This window comes from Tachypleus tridentatus, chromosome 8 (genome assembly GCF_004210375.1).
Source record: "Tachypleus tridentatus isolate NWPU-2018 chromosome 8, ASM421037v1, whole genome shotgun sequence".
Classification (NCBI taxonomy): domain Eukaryota; kingdom Metazoa; phylum Arthropoda; class Merostomata; order Xiphosura; family Limulidae; genus Tachypleus; species Tachypleus tridentatus.
In genome coordinates, this window is record NC_134832.1 from 127,135,426 (window position 1) to 127,151,215 (window position 15,790).

Here is a 15,790-nt window from a genome sequence, read left to right on the forward strand (position 1 = left end):
TTTATATGATAATTGTTATTGTAGTTTTAGTCTACACATTAAAACATATATACATACAGTACTTCTAGTAACATAATTTACAGGATGCTAAGTATATCAGATATTTATATGATAATTGTTATTGTAGTTTTAGTCTACACATTAAAACATACATGCATACAGTACTTCTAGTAACATAATTTACAGGATGCTAAGTATATCACATATTTATATGATAATTGTTATTGTAGTTTTAGTCTACACATTAAAACATATATACATACAGTACTTCTAGTAACATAATTTACAGGATGCTAAGTATATCACATATTTATATACTAATTGTTATTGTAGTTTTAGTCTACACATTAAAACATATATACATACAGTACTTCTAGTAACATAATTTACAGGATGCTAAGTATATCACATATTTATATGATAATTGTTATTGTAGTTTTAGTCTACACATTAAAACATATATACATACAGTACTTCTAGCATGTATATGATAATTGTTATTGTAGTTTTAGTCTACACATTAAAACATATATACATACAGTACTTCTAGTAACATAATTTACAGGATGCTAAGTATATCACATATTTATATGATAATTGTTATTGTAGTTTTAGTCTACACATTAAAACATATATACATACAGTACTTCTAGCATGTATATGATAATTGTTATTGTAGTTTTAGTCTACACATTAAAACATATATACATACAGTACTTCTAGTAACATAATTTACAGGATGCTAAGTATATCACATATTTATATGATAATTGTTATTGTAGTTTTAGTCTACACATTAAAACATATATACATACAGTACTTCTAGCAACATAATTTCTTAAATAGCTTACTCTATTTCTAAATGTATAAACATGAAATTCATATACACTCATAAGTACATCCAAGTGAAACAAACAGGCTACATACAGTTAACCCTTTCGCTGTCATGTTTATAAGTAACTTTTATAGTACCAGGTTTATTTGTAAATACAATATAAAAGCAAAGAGACACATGTTTTGATATTGCACCATTTATCTGAAATTCCAAGTTGGTTAAACGTCTGGAAGGGGGGAATACGATGTTATATAAAATAACAAACTCAAATCTTACGTTCGTGGCTATAACAAAAATTATATAGTGCTTCTTATATGTGTGGCCATGTTAGTGACAAGTTAAACAGTCGACAATAAAATGGTTTTGAAATGTGAGTGCTTAAACCAATAATTGGAGAAAAATAAATACGATAGAAATTCATGAACACTATAAAGATGTGTTACAGGTATTATCCTTTGCATCTTAAAGTTGTATTTGTTTTAGATTTAAAATTTAGTTTTTACGTTCATATAAAGAACAAATGTTCATTTTAATCTAATGTATAGTACTTTCAACTTAATATTAGAGTTTTGAATATATTTTTGAAGTCTAAATATGGAAAGTTTCTAGTGTTGGCAGCATAATACGTATCGGACTAACTCGTATCAATTCAACAAGTGGTTTAAAAAGGACTATCTGAAGTTATATGCTTTGATAGGCAATCTCAGCGTACCATGTTTCATTTTTCCCAAGTACTCTAACAGGTTTTAGTGAGGTTCCCACGTGCAGGTGTTCTTGCGAGTTTCACGGTGATGACTTCATGCCCAGGACTTAGATCAATGCCTAGTTCATCACGTAATGTCTTCTCGGGGCGTGTTGCTTGCGTGCTTTCCGTCTAATAGTCTTAGTTTTTGTCCTGTACTGCTTTGTTAAGGTTACCATAACGACGCATTGACATTTTTGATTGGCCGCTTTCTTTCACCACGTGATGTCCCGTGCTCTCTAGTGAGATTGTATGAGAGAAGGCACGGGACTTAATACTAGTATTCTGTGGTTAGACGTTTGACGATGTTCCACGGAATCGTTTATGCGCATGCGTATATTAAATCATGGGCTTTGAGAAAGATTTCAGTGTACGGGCTGGTCATGAGTGTGAAAAATTCCTTTTTAGTGCGGTAAAAGTGATTCAGAAATACTCTGCGTAATGCGATAGTCGTTTGTAGTAACCCATGATGCAATGCGGTTGAATCTATACAATGAATGGTTTAAAATTCTATAGTACTTGCTAATATCTGATTTATATATATATATCGTAGTTTATAGACTGAGACACCTGCTGGACACTTTTGTAATTTTTAGTCTTTGTACAGTATACTCGCATTATCTTAAACGGTTGAAGAGCACGTGATGGGTGCTGCGTACAAGAAAACTAAAAACCAGAAATAGAAATGTGACCAGTACTTGAAACCGTTTTGTGAAACTTGTATCGCATAATGTTGTCATAAAAATTGAAGCTCGCTTGCTGATGAATACGACTTGAAGCTATTTTTTGCTACTATGATTAATGGTGACTGCAGTGCTATAGATTGGAAGCTGGTTCATGAACAATAGTACACGTGAGGCCTTTGCGTTCACCCGAGATTGAATAACCATCATATGCTTGTAAGAGGTGTTGTGTTCATTAAAGGTGCACCATCTTTGTGTAGCTCAATATGTGTAATTTCTTGTGGAGTATGACCAGTGGAAGTTATTCGTGTAACGGGAAAATACTATACATAATAAAACAGCGTGACAGTAGATCTTCAACTCGGAAATATTTTGGTTCATGAGGTGAAACTAGGGTTTTATATTTTAGAATATCTTTAATCTGCGTGATCTGGTAGTCTAAAAGAAAGCCGCCTTTTCGTCAGGTTGTGGTAAGGTGTTTTGTTTTTATTATGCCTTCCGGATGTTTCAGTGAACAAAACTGGGATCTGCCAATTAAGATTTATTGATCTATACACCTTTATGTATTTATTTATTTACGTGTACGTTAATCTGTGAACACTTTGTTACGATTTTTCTTTCTATGGTTTTGATTTTTGTTTTAGGTTTCAGGCTGGTATAGCAAGTCTCCAGCGTATCATCTTTTAAAAATGTTACCTTGCGTAGGGGCATTTTCTTTCTTCCTATTCCTAATTTACTCAGTGAGTCCCCCTACCTCAGCGGATGGTAAGTAAGCATTTTAATATGTATATATTTGTGTAAATAGTCACTTTACTGGACTGTTGTTGGAAGATTATCGAAAACATTCTAATGAAAGGATGCGAGTGTCACTTGTTTGATCGGTTTCCTCTTTAAGTAAGAAAACTAGAGTTTTGTGAATGGTGAGAGTGTGTGACTCGTGTTATCAGTTTCTCATTTTGAATAACCAAACCATTATTTTGTGTAATTTCCGAATGAGACTGTGTGACTTGTATATTGGATTCTTACTTTGAATAACCAAACCACTATTTTGTGTAATTTCCGAATGAGACTGTGTGACTTGTATTATTGGATTCTTACTTTGAATAACCAAACCACTATAGAATACACGAAAAGCGTTTCAATCTTCAGTGCTGTACACCATTATATTTTAAGCATATCGTAATTACATACGTGAATTATAATAATATTTAAGTATCTGTATAGTTTTACTGCACTTTGTTCAGAATTGTTTTATGTTATTAATTTGTTGTTGTTTTTAGTACATGCTATTTTTATGTATAGAGTTACCTAATTAAAATGCTACTTCTGTGAAGTGTCCTTAAAGTACCTGCATAGAAATGTGTGTAGTAAATTGAAGATATTACAAAGTTGACAGAATTCGTGTAGTTGACTGACATGTATCATGAAAACCTTTTATGTAGAACCACCGAGAACGTCAGTATTTGGGTTAATAAGCCTCTCTCGGATCTGCATTTTGTACAATGAACTTTGCAGGTTGTGCAACACATCGACGTAAACTTATAAGAGAAAACAACTAATGGGCATTTATTCGAAGGTTATATAGTAGTTGGTGTATTGATAAGTAATTAGGCTATTATACATCTGGTAGCGCAGTCACTGTGGTAATAAATTATGGAACTGTTTTTACATTTTCTAACAAAGTCACTGCTGATAAGTAATGAATATCTTTTTTTTTTTTTCAGGTTTTGTAACCCAGTCATTATTTTGATACATTGTTTGTTTCTTGAATTTTGCGCAAAGCTCTGTCTGTGCTAGCTGTCCCTAATTTAGCAGTGTAAGACAAGAGGGAAGGCAGCTAGTCATCACCACACACCGCCAACTCTTGGGCTACTCTTTTACCAACGAATAGTGGGATTGACCACACATTATAACGCCCTCTCAGCTGAAAGGACGAGCGTGTTTGGTGCGACGGGGATTCGAACCCGCGACCCTCGGATTACGAGTCGAGTGCCTTAACCACCTGGCCATGCCGACCCCTTTTTTTGATACATAATGAGTATTGTTACCGCATTTTAAAACAACGAGATTGAAAACAAGGTCACAAGGTTGTTTAGAGCATCTTTGGAATATTTTCTTTCATTTACAAGAGTTTTAAAAGTTCGGTAACTTTTTTCCTATCTTTCCACCAGATGGCTTCCAAAGTTCGACCTAGAAATCTGAGACTAATTTCAGAGATGTATTTTTACTTATGGCAAAGTTGTTAAAGCTATCTGCCGTCGTTCACAAAGTATAATTACCGACAACAGGGAAGGTGTTCAGTCAGTAGTACCATAGCTCCACCTGTCCACAGAAAGGGATTAATTGTCACTCTTATAATGCACCCACATCTGTGGTATCGCTGAGCCTCGAACCCAGTGCGTCAGATCTGAAATCCCACGCTTTATCCGCTCTTCACATTTATCAAGCACGCATTTAATTGAAGTCTATGTTTTTAATCTCGACTTATTTTTCAGTCGTGAACATGTCGCTGAGATACGAGTAAGTTATTAATACTTTCCTAAGACGCATGTATCGTATACGATAACATCAAAATACGTGTGATGGCTCCTCCTTGGCCATTTTATAATTTAATAAGTCTACTTATTAAAGTCAGGTATGCAGGTGTGTCTTGTTCTATAAAACAGACTTTTTAAAGATATATTCCAGAGATGATTTATTTTGTTTTAATGCAATAAGACCGTAACCAAGGAATTGGATTAGTTGAAATTTTTTTCGCAAAAGCTATACACGATGGATGTGATGTAAGAGCCTTCAAACTTCACGTGACTTATAAATTATTCCTTAAACTGCCGAATAAAGTGAAGAGCTTAAAACTGTTCTCTTTAAGAGAAGCGGTAAGTCTACGGAGTTACAACGGTAAAACCATGGGTTATATTCCCCTCGGTGGATTCAACAGATGTAGTTTTGCTATTAGAAAAGATCTACACTTTTAAGAGGATGAACTTTCAAAGTTGTGTAACGTTTGGTGTGTGACAATGTACGATGTCAGTAATAAAACCGAGTTGTTTCTTTTCATCGTACCGAAATCAAGATACATAATTAGATAGACAGACAGATAAATAGTCAGGTGGATGTACAGATGGATTAAAGTAAGAAGAACATGGCAGAAGTAAATAGTTAGGCAAGTAGCAGGATGAAGGGGTTACGACTAAGAAGGACAGATTAATAATTCAACAGGGCGTACATTAAAGCATCGAGTTTTGAATGCTTTAAGGGAGTTATTGCAGTTAGTTAAAATATCAATAAAAATGGATCGCATCATAAATTATGGCGCTCTCACGGGTATATCTTTTCTTTACAAACATGCGTCGTAGGTGTTTCCTTGAAATCTGATACGGAAGTGTTTTCGTGTAGTTCAACTCGTAGGTTTTTTGTACGTGAGCTGACAACAGATTGTTCGTATAATATTGAAGTTGTAGTTTGGATAATACAGTGTTGTAAAGTTCATTATAAACTCTTTCCACTTCTCACTTCCACTGATTGTGTGTTGTCGTTGGCGTAAGAACAACAACCTGAATTGCATTACAATTGCCCAAATCAGTGGTGTTAAATGAGACTTTATATGAGGCATATTTGTTAAAAACGTTTTTATTTTTCAGGGATTTTAAATGTGAAACTGAATATTTCACAAAAGATTTTTTTTTTTTTTTTTAGAAAGAAAAGTAGTGATCTGTCTGTTATTTATTCAGAAAGTTCAAGTATCTGATAAACTCTGATCACAACGTAAAGTTATGCAACAGAAGAATGGTAAGGATAGATAGAAAAGGGTTCAGTCCAAACACCACAGGTCCTCATGATGCACATTTCTGCTGCTGCCGAGGAAAACTGGGATACTTGAAACCGGGTTTCTTAAACCAGCACATGTTGATTCGGTGGAACCGTAGTGGGATTGTTTTAAATCTGGAATGCATGGATACGTGTGAAAGTAGTTCTATAGGCTTGCAGTAAGGATCCATAGTTAAGCCGTTCTCAGGTTATGTTTTCATTATAGACTATTCCAATTACTTGTTGGCCCTAAAACTTTGAAATGTATATCATAAAGAACAGGCTTTTAGATTAAATCATTCTATACTGTGTAACGCTTGGTGTGTGGTGAAAATCACGATATGAAAACGTTCGATAGCACAAATAGTGTTGAGATTTCTAGTTTTTATTTAATAGTTTAATATACGCCTTTGCCCATGTAGGGACGGGACATTTTAGAAACAATTTCCATGCTCTGACTATCAGGATATGTATGTTAAAATAATAAAAATATGTTCATCGTTGTTCCCTTTGTTAGTGGCCTACCTAGCTTTATCGTGGCTGTGTCATGGTTGACGACTGGCCATAAAGTTAAGATATGCGTTCAATAATTCCTTATTTGTAGAATTGCACGTATTATTTATTTTAGAAGGTTTGTTTGTTTGTTTTTAATTTCGCGCAAAGCTGCACGAGGGCTATCTTCGCTAGCCGTCCCTAATTTAGCAGTGTAAGACTAGAGGGAAGGCAACTAGTCATCACCACCCACCGCCAACTCTTGGGCTACTCTTTTACCACCGAATAGTGGGATTGGTCGTCACATTATAACTCCTCAACGACTGAAAGGACGAGTATGTTTGGTGCGACGGAGATTTGAACCCGCGACCCTCAGATTACGAGTTGAACGCCTTAACCCACCTGGCCATGCTAGGCCTTATTTCAGTCGGAATATCAGTTGTTTTCTAGGAGACGAGAAACATTGTACTCCGAATCGGAGTTGAACTTATATTTTGTAATCTAAGTATTGTGCGTTAATTTACGCATAACTGTATATGACAAGCATCTCTTATTATAAGATTATTATCTTTGTGCGCGTGATCATAATGTACGATGAAATTCAATATAGTTGTCGCGTCCGTCATGTTTTCTTTTCGTAACTTTCGTATGATAACCGTTAAGTTTTTACTTTTTGTTTTGTTATAGCGACAACTAAAAAAGAACAACTTGTTCTGTTTATCATATGGAATCTAACCCCGAATTTTAACGTTATAAGTGTATAAACGTGCCGCTGGCCTATAAGTATGCAACTGCTAGATATTGTTACTAGTTCCATGTAACTCTCAGTGGCTATGTGGTACATTTTAAGGGTAAAATATTAAAAACCTGGTTTAGATACCCATGACGGGCTCTTCGAAGATAACCCACTCTGTGCTTTTGTTCTTAAAAAAAAAAAAAATTTTCGTGCAATTTTATCATACTTTCTTGCTTGTTTTTATGGCATGGTGCAGGAATATTTACATATGAGTAACTTCGTGTCTCTGTCTTCGTGCTTACTTATATGCATGTTTATCGCCACGTTGTTAGTTTATATAAAAGAAAAGAAAATATTTGTGAGTGTATTGAATCATATTTGTATGGTCGCCATGGTAGCAAACTTATTTTCGATACAAGTTCCCGCGGCACTGACATGTGATTTCTCTCGCCCACACGTTACTCGCTACACCCCAGCAGTCCATATTTTAAGTTGTAGCGTTATGATTAACCTTCTCTAAGCGTGGGTGATTTCAACAGTTCTACGAATTTTAAAGGTTTATGATATTATATTTTATTATAGAGTAATAATGGAGTACTATCAAGTGGTAGTACATTTAGTACTCATTAACAACACATTTGTACTGCTTCGAACCTTTTAAACATCTTTTCTACATCTGAAGAATGTATAATACCTCGTTCCAGTTGTAGGTAAATATAACTAACATTAATGTTTTACATAATGTAAAGACCAGCCAACACAGACCTTGTACAGTTGTATATATGTCATAACTAGACCAACAAGCACCCATTTTACCCAGCTGTCTCTCCATTAACTAGACTCCTTAGACAAATTTGGTTCCACACACTATCCAGTTATCTGTCCATTAGCTAGACCAATTAGGGTCCACTTTATGTAACTGGTTATTCATTAGCTAGACCTACTAGACCAGGGATGGCGAACCTTTGTGAGAGTGTTTCCAAATTGGAGATAATCTACCAAACAATTCTCTCTTGTGCCCATGGTAATGTTTAGTAGCAGATTAACATTTACTATTATTCTGAATTATTTTAAATAAAACAGCTTTAGGAGTCACAAGTTATTATTAACTCTAGTAATTCACAAGAAACAAAATTACTGAATTAGTAACAATAATAATGGATTTTTTTTTTAAGGTGAAAGAATGAGTTCTCTTGTCTATTTACATTTAGTATTAACAGAAAGCATTTTGTAAAATGATAAACTTTGGTTCATATCATGTAACATAAAAAATAAAAAAACCAAGGAAAGGAAAATAAGCATATTTTACTCTTAGTGAGGCTTTTGCGGCTGCACCAATTATGACAGATATTTTATATCAGGCTAGTGTTTGGTTGTTTTGAGAGCTATGCATGCAGCACTAGTTTCATCAGCAAGTCTATTCCTATAATTACACTTTACAAAGTTTATCACTGAAAATAATGACTGGCATAAATATGTTGATGAAAATACTGTTAATACTGACATTGCAACATTGTTCAGACAGTCAAAAGTTTCAGGATCAAAATTCCAGAGTTTCAGAACTTCATTTTTTGCAATTTTCTGTGTTATTCTAGACACGAACTGATCTCTTTCAATATTTTGTAGTTCATCTCTTAAGTCGACAAATTGAGCTGCTTTGTAACTCAATCAGTTGCATCTCAAAATTATCCAAGTCAATCCATTGCAACATTTCCATATTCACTTTATCTAATGTTACAATGTCTGTATACTTTATGAATTTAGAAATTTATTCAAATAACCTGAACTTATTAAATATAAAAGAAAATTGTTCAAAAGTTGAATTAATGATGCTTGGAAATTGCATTTGCAAGCTCCAGATGTATATTTTCTCATGAATTTCAAGATCTGTCATGTGTTTTTTACATTTGGGAAATATTTAAAAGTGCCATTGTAAACATCACATTTAAAAATTTTCAGTTTGATATCAAAAGCTTTTATGTTATCAAACATAACATCAACTGTTTTGCCAGATCCCTTCAGTTTGGTGTTCAAGTCATTGAAACGTGAGGGAAAATCTGTAAGAAGCATCAGTATACAAATCCACACAATATCAGATAATTCTACACAAGAAAAGTTTTTAAATTGGCAGAAAGAGATGAATTTCATCCAAACACTCAACAAATTGTTTAAGGACAGAACCTCTACTTAGCCAATGAACATTGTCATACATAAGTAGTCCTGTGTACACTGAATGTGCATCTCAGTAAATTCTGAAATTGTCTTTTTTTTAAAGCATGTGCAGAAATAAAATTAATTACCATGGTTGCAATTTTCATCCATAAGACCAGCTTTACACACAATATAATAATATAATAAAGTGAAAGCCTTCAATAGATGTCCAACATATTTAGCAAACAGATTTACAAAACCTGCTTCATTACCAATCATGCTGGGTACACCATCAGTTATCACAGAAACTATTTTTGAAAGTTCAACCTCTCGACTGGATAATTCATTTACTACTGCCTTACATATTTCAGCCCGTGATATGTTCAGGTAATGTTACCAAGTTAACCAGTTCTTCACAGATTTCATCATCCCTACAAAATCTAGAAGTAATGGTTAGCCTAGCTGATTATGTAACTACCATCAGTGCTTTCATCAAGACAAAAGGAAAGGAATTTACATGACCGATATCTTCCGTTAGCTGTTCTGCTGTGTTTGTTTCCATCTTTAATATTCTATTTTGTGCTCCTTTCCTTTTTGATGGTTTTCCAGAAAAAGAAAAAATTATTCAGCACATTCTAGCCATGATTCTTTAATATACTCCCCATCACTAAGTGGTTTTCCATGTTAAGCAATAATCTTTAAAATCTCAAAACTAGCAGCAACTAAGTTGGAATTACGTGAAACAGATTTTATCAAAACATTTGACTGCATGTTGTTGTTGCTGACTTCTCGAGAAATGTGTTCTTTTTGTTCTTGCTCACTCTTAACACAAAGCCATTTATTAACAGTTTCACAATGTTGCTTCACAGAGGAAGTCCAGCACACCACTGTTACAGAACATGAGATATATAATACTCTTTTTGATCATGTCAAATCTTTCAGTCCATCATTCTTGAAAATCTCTGCTGCTGCTCCTTCCAGTAGATTGTTTTCGTTTCTTTGGTAGTTGAGCTGACATTCTGACAAGCTGAAAAGGGTATATACAATTTAAAAATGTCTAACCAATTAACTTGAATGTAATAATTAAACTTACTGTAACATAACAGCAGGCAAAAATTTTTGTCATTGATATAAAGATAAATCTATAATTAACTGCCTGATAAAAAATATACACATGCCATGCCAAATAACATAATTTTAACAACATAATTCATATATATATATATATATATATATATATATATACTAAAAAAAAATAAAAGCATATGTATCGTTATTATCACTAAATATCCATTATTCACTCACAGACAACAAAAGAAAAATATAAGTAGAGCAAAGCCAATACCAACAGTTTATTTTTTACTCAAATATTGATGTGTACACTGGGCCTACAAAGAATTCAAAACATGTCATCTGATGTCACATGTTCCCACAACTACAAAGCTGGTGCCAGGAGGGTGTGAGACATCTCCTGTGAACATTTGTTACTGCTTTCAGGTTGGAAAAAAATTATTTACTGCTGCCTTTGGTAATAATGATAATCATTATATATACACATGTATATTTATTTATTATGGGTTAGCGTTAGAGTTTAAAGAATTAAAAAGCAGCACTGCATGCTTCATGCCAGCAAAATATTATCACATGCCATAGGTTTGTCATCACTGTACTAGACCAATTACAGTCTATTTTACTCAACTGCTTATTCATAGTTAGATCCACTAGACCAAACAGCACCCACTTTATCCATTTGTGTATTCATTTGTAAGGCTTACAAGACCAATTAGGGTCCTTTCTATTCAGAATTCTCAGCTAGAATTTATTGACCAGTTAGAACTTACTACATTCAGTTGTCTCTGCATAGCTAGACCCACTAGACCAAACAACACTCACTTTGTACAGTTGTATATTCATTAGGTAGGCTTACTCAACCAATTAGAAACCACATTATTCAATTTTCTATCCATTAACTAAACTCACTAGATCAATAAAAGCCTGCTTTATTCAGTTCACTATCCATTACTTAAACTCACTAGATCAATAAAAGCCTGCTTTATTCAGTTCACTATCCATTATCTAAACTCACTAGATCAATAAAAGCCTGCTTTATTCAGTTCACTATCCATTATCTAAACTCACTAGATCAATACAAGCCTGCTTTATTCAGTTCACTATCTATTATCTAAACTCACTAGATCAATAAAAGCCTGCTTTATTCAGTTCACTATCCATTAACTAAACTCACTAGATCAATTAGAATCCATTTCATTCAGTTGTCTGTCCATTAGTTACATGGATTCACTAGACCAGTTAGAATTCCCTTTATTCAGTTGTTTATCCATTACAAAATTGAATAACATTTGTAAACAAATACAAACTGTCCCTTCTCCAGATACTAGTAATAACTAACGACAAGTAGTTATATTACATAACAAGACAGTTGTGAAGTAAAATTAACTAGAAGTTGGGCATCAGTTATTTTGTCAGACATAAATGGAGGTTGTAACCCAGAAACTAACAAAAAGTATACTTGCGTAAACATAGTTTATTTAATTTTGAACGAATTGTTTGTTGTTGTTGTTTTTTTTTCCATTTGTTGTAAATAGAAAGAAGTAAAAGGAAAATTTATTTTTAAATTAAAACGTTTCTAGTTATACCACTATTTTGAGTTTATTTTTGCAATTAATAAAGCTAAAACTATATATATAACTCCAGAGAAATAATCAGAAACCATTAAAGATAACCTTATGCCTGGTATATTTCATTCTTTTTATAATATTGTGTTCTGCAGTTTGTGCTAGCCGATCAGATGCAGAGGAAAGTGGATAGCTGTCGGTTATTAGGCTTAAACACTAATTACATACATGTATTGTTGGGGCAATTTTGTCATTGTTCCTTAGGAAATATTTACATTGTCTTAAGACATCAAAACGATGTTCGATACACCAGTATATTGAAGGTACGGCTTAAATTACAGAGTAACAAACCCTGCCTAAGCAGTTATGTTTTTGTTTCTGAAAGGGGTTGCGTTCAGAACCACAGGAAAGCATCTTAATTACATTATCTAAAGTTTGATCAAATATTGATTGTGTGGAAATAATTTAGGTACAAAAACAGATTATTGTGAAATTATTTCGTACAACTTAAATGACTTTTTATTTTGGCTAAATACTGTTCAATTAAACTTAAATTTTGTCGAATAAAATTAAGGCAAATATATATATATATATACACACACTGCTTTTAGTGATTATGTCTGTCGGCATATTAAATTGTCCACATAATTTTTTCTTGTCTGATTAAAATGGTGTCAAATGTATGTGTACATTAAATAAGGAAGAGCTTTGATAGAATCTCTTTTATGTTCTTGACCAGGTTCCTTTTGATTGCTATTTTTTGAATGATTATTAGACTTCGAATGTACACACATATATATTCGATTTGCACTTTTCAAAAGGCAAATCCATCTGAAAAGAAATATTTCAAATGAATGGAATCTATCAATAAAACGCTGCGTGATAAATCCCCAGTTCGTCGTTATTGACCTATCTTTTCATAGTGTAGAATAAGTTCTTTGCTCTTAATGGTAAGGCGCTTCACGTCAACTTGTCTAAGTGGATTATAGATTCGTAACCTGACTGCATTCAATGAAAGGCTTTCAGATGTTTGATACTACTTACAGTTATTTAAAAAAACACCAAAAACTATCAGGTTTTCATAATGGAAACTATTTTCCTTTAAGAACATTTCGTCAAATACAGCATATTTTTGCTAAATGGTAATATAGATTTTTACGCTGGTACAATCTCTGTATCGAGAGCTCCTTTGTTCTTATTAACACACATGCACGTGTCAGAAAAATGTTTGAAATTTCGGATTGACTTTGACCTTCCGAATAATGCGGGTTGTTATTTGAGCTTTTGATATATTCTATCGGGAGTCTTTCAAACACACAAATAAAGTAGAAAGGCAATCTGTGGAGTGCATACCTTCGCCACGCAGAGTTTATCATGATGGAAATGTGTCCGTATATCCGTCAATAGACCATTTTTGGCGGGACAATGAGGAATAATGTTCTACATGTTTCAAAGCCCTATAATTTTTGAATAAGCTATGTAAAAAAAAGAAATATTGCGAAAAATTGGTCTCCATGTTAACAGATAGGGACTTTTTGGATTTTCGTGACTTTGGCCTTGACCCTTCGAAATAACCACCACAACCGTAAAATGTGCTTTTTTAGCTGTTAGGTATGAAGTAAACACCACCACCAGAGACAATAATGAATTATCCAATTAGTTATAAATTAACCTCCACAGCTAGAAAGTGTTAAATATGTTGTTGTTTGTTTTTAGGTACAAAGCTACATAAAGGACTACCTGTGATTTGTCCACCACTGGTATCGAAATCGGGATTCTAGTCCACAGAGATACCACTGGGACAGTTAAGTGTGAAGTAACCACGATCGCCAGAAATATATGATTATTTAACTAGTTAAATAGAAAGTAACTCTCACAATTAGATAAAAATATAAAATAAAAACACGAATTTCAAGCTATTTGAAAATCAAGCGACTACTTCGACCAGAGATTATTGATTAACCGCATGTTTAAATAACCATCACCAACATAAGTTGTTTAATGTCTGGTGATCTCCATGGACGGCATAAGATGTTTTAGTATCGATCAATCACCATGAGAAATAAGTTTTGGTGCAAAGTTTTAATTTTTGTATTGCTACTTCAGGAAAAAAACAAATACCGACTACCTGTATTATTAAAGTGTTCTCGGATACCCAGACGAAAACGTGTCACATCTTTGAGCCATGAGTCATTATTCAACTTAAACATTTTTGTATTCTTTTAGAAAGTTTCTTAAGAAAGTTCTGTATTTTAAATTCTTTGTAATTATAATATGGTGGTTGGTTACACTGTACTAAATCGACCCTTTAGCATCATTACAATACAAGTTGCAATGTCTGTTCATGCTCTGTCCGATAAACATGCATCTTGACAATAGTCCTGCAACGTAGTTTCCATTGAGAAAAAAAAAATTGTGTTAAGACTGTAATGTTTAAATTTCTGCTTGTTTTTCGTAAACCGTCTTGTGCACAAAATCACAATTTCTGAACATCCGTTCTGACAATCTGATTGCACCGAAATCTGGTGACTTGATTGGTATTTCTTCTTATGAAGAAACATCAATGCATATTCTTTTTGTAGCAACTTTACGTATGCAACAGTTGAAAAGTATGTCGTGGGACCAACTTGTGTATACGTGGCTTGTGCCACTTTTTTATCGGACTCAGTTCCTTCTTGATTACGTCACGTACTGTTGCATTGGGCAAGTGAGTGTCACTGACTTTAGTGATCGTGAATTCTCACCTGTTACTAGATGCCGCACTTTGTTTATCATGGTCAGAGTACAGTTTGTTTCAGGTCTCCTTTTCTATGCTCCTTGAGCCTGCAGTTGCTCCATATTCCTAGTCTAATTGATTACAGATAATATTTCTTGCAAATTCTAAATCTCCAACCTAAATTACAAATGTGTGACCTGAATATATGAATATTTTTCCTCGGAAAGAATTGTTGCATACAATTCTCAAAAGCGCTCAGTTTTTTATTATATCACACTACTTACAAAAGCCATACAATGTCAAAATAATGCAGTGCTAGTACATCCCGTTCCACAACGTCTTCACAGCGACGTTGGTCATATTGATGTGTAAAACACTTTGAGTAGCTCTTCAAGCTTCCAAAGATCATTGCGTGTTCAAATTCCCGTCATACCAAATATGCTAACCCTTTCAGCCATGGGGGCGTTATAATGTTACTATCAATCATAGCTTAAGATTATGGTTAGGTTGTATATTACAAATAAAATTGCAACATATGTACTAAATCATTCTATACGAACGTAATGTAGATGATTAAATTTGGAACGGCTTATGTCAATGAATTGATCATTGAAAGTTACTTTGATACAGTTAATTTTTTGGTTCTGTGTTATATTTAGCTCTGTGTTGTTTTTATTATTTGATAATAAATTATAAAGTAACTGCTACCAGTTGGTTACCTGCATGTAGTCAGTGGTTAGAATTAAGGATGGCACAACGTTACAGGGTTTGCGCAATAACAAACGTACCATGATGGCACTCTACAATTTGAGGGAGGAGGGCTATGCTAAAATCCTCCAACATATAAGTAGATAATTAAAGGTTGTTGGTGCATACAACGCACTGTACGATATATATCGTATGTATAAATATTACACAGATAACTGTCGTCTTCTTCCGGTGACACAACGGTAAAAACCGTGTTTGAATATCCGTGGTTGGCAGAGCACAGT

The 15,790-nt window shown here is 33.7% G+C and overlaps 1 pseudogene across 1 annotated transcript in view; it reads left to right on the forward strand.

Moving 5' to 3' along the window:
* Nucleotides 1-15,790, forward strand: part of LOC143223449 (tyrosine-protein phosphatase Lar-like) — a 170,238-nt pseudogene that overhangs the window by 64,215 nt on the left and 90,233 nt on the right. The window contains exon 3 of the transcript XR_013012919.1: nt 2,905-3,025. The product of XR_013012919.1 is annotated as a tyrosine-protein phosphatase Lar-like (transcript). The remainder of the gene's footprint in view (nt 1-2,904; nt 3,026-15,790) is intronic.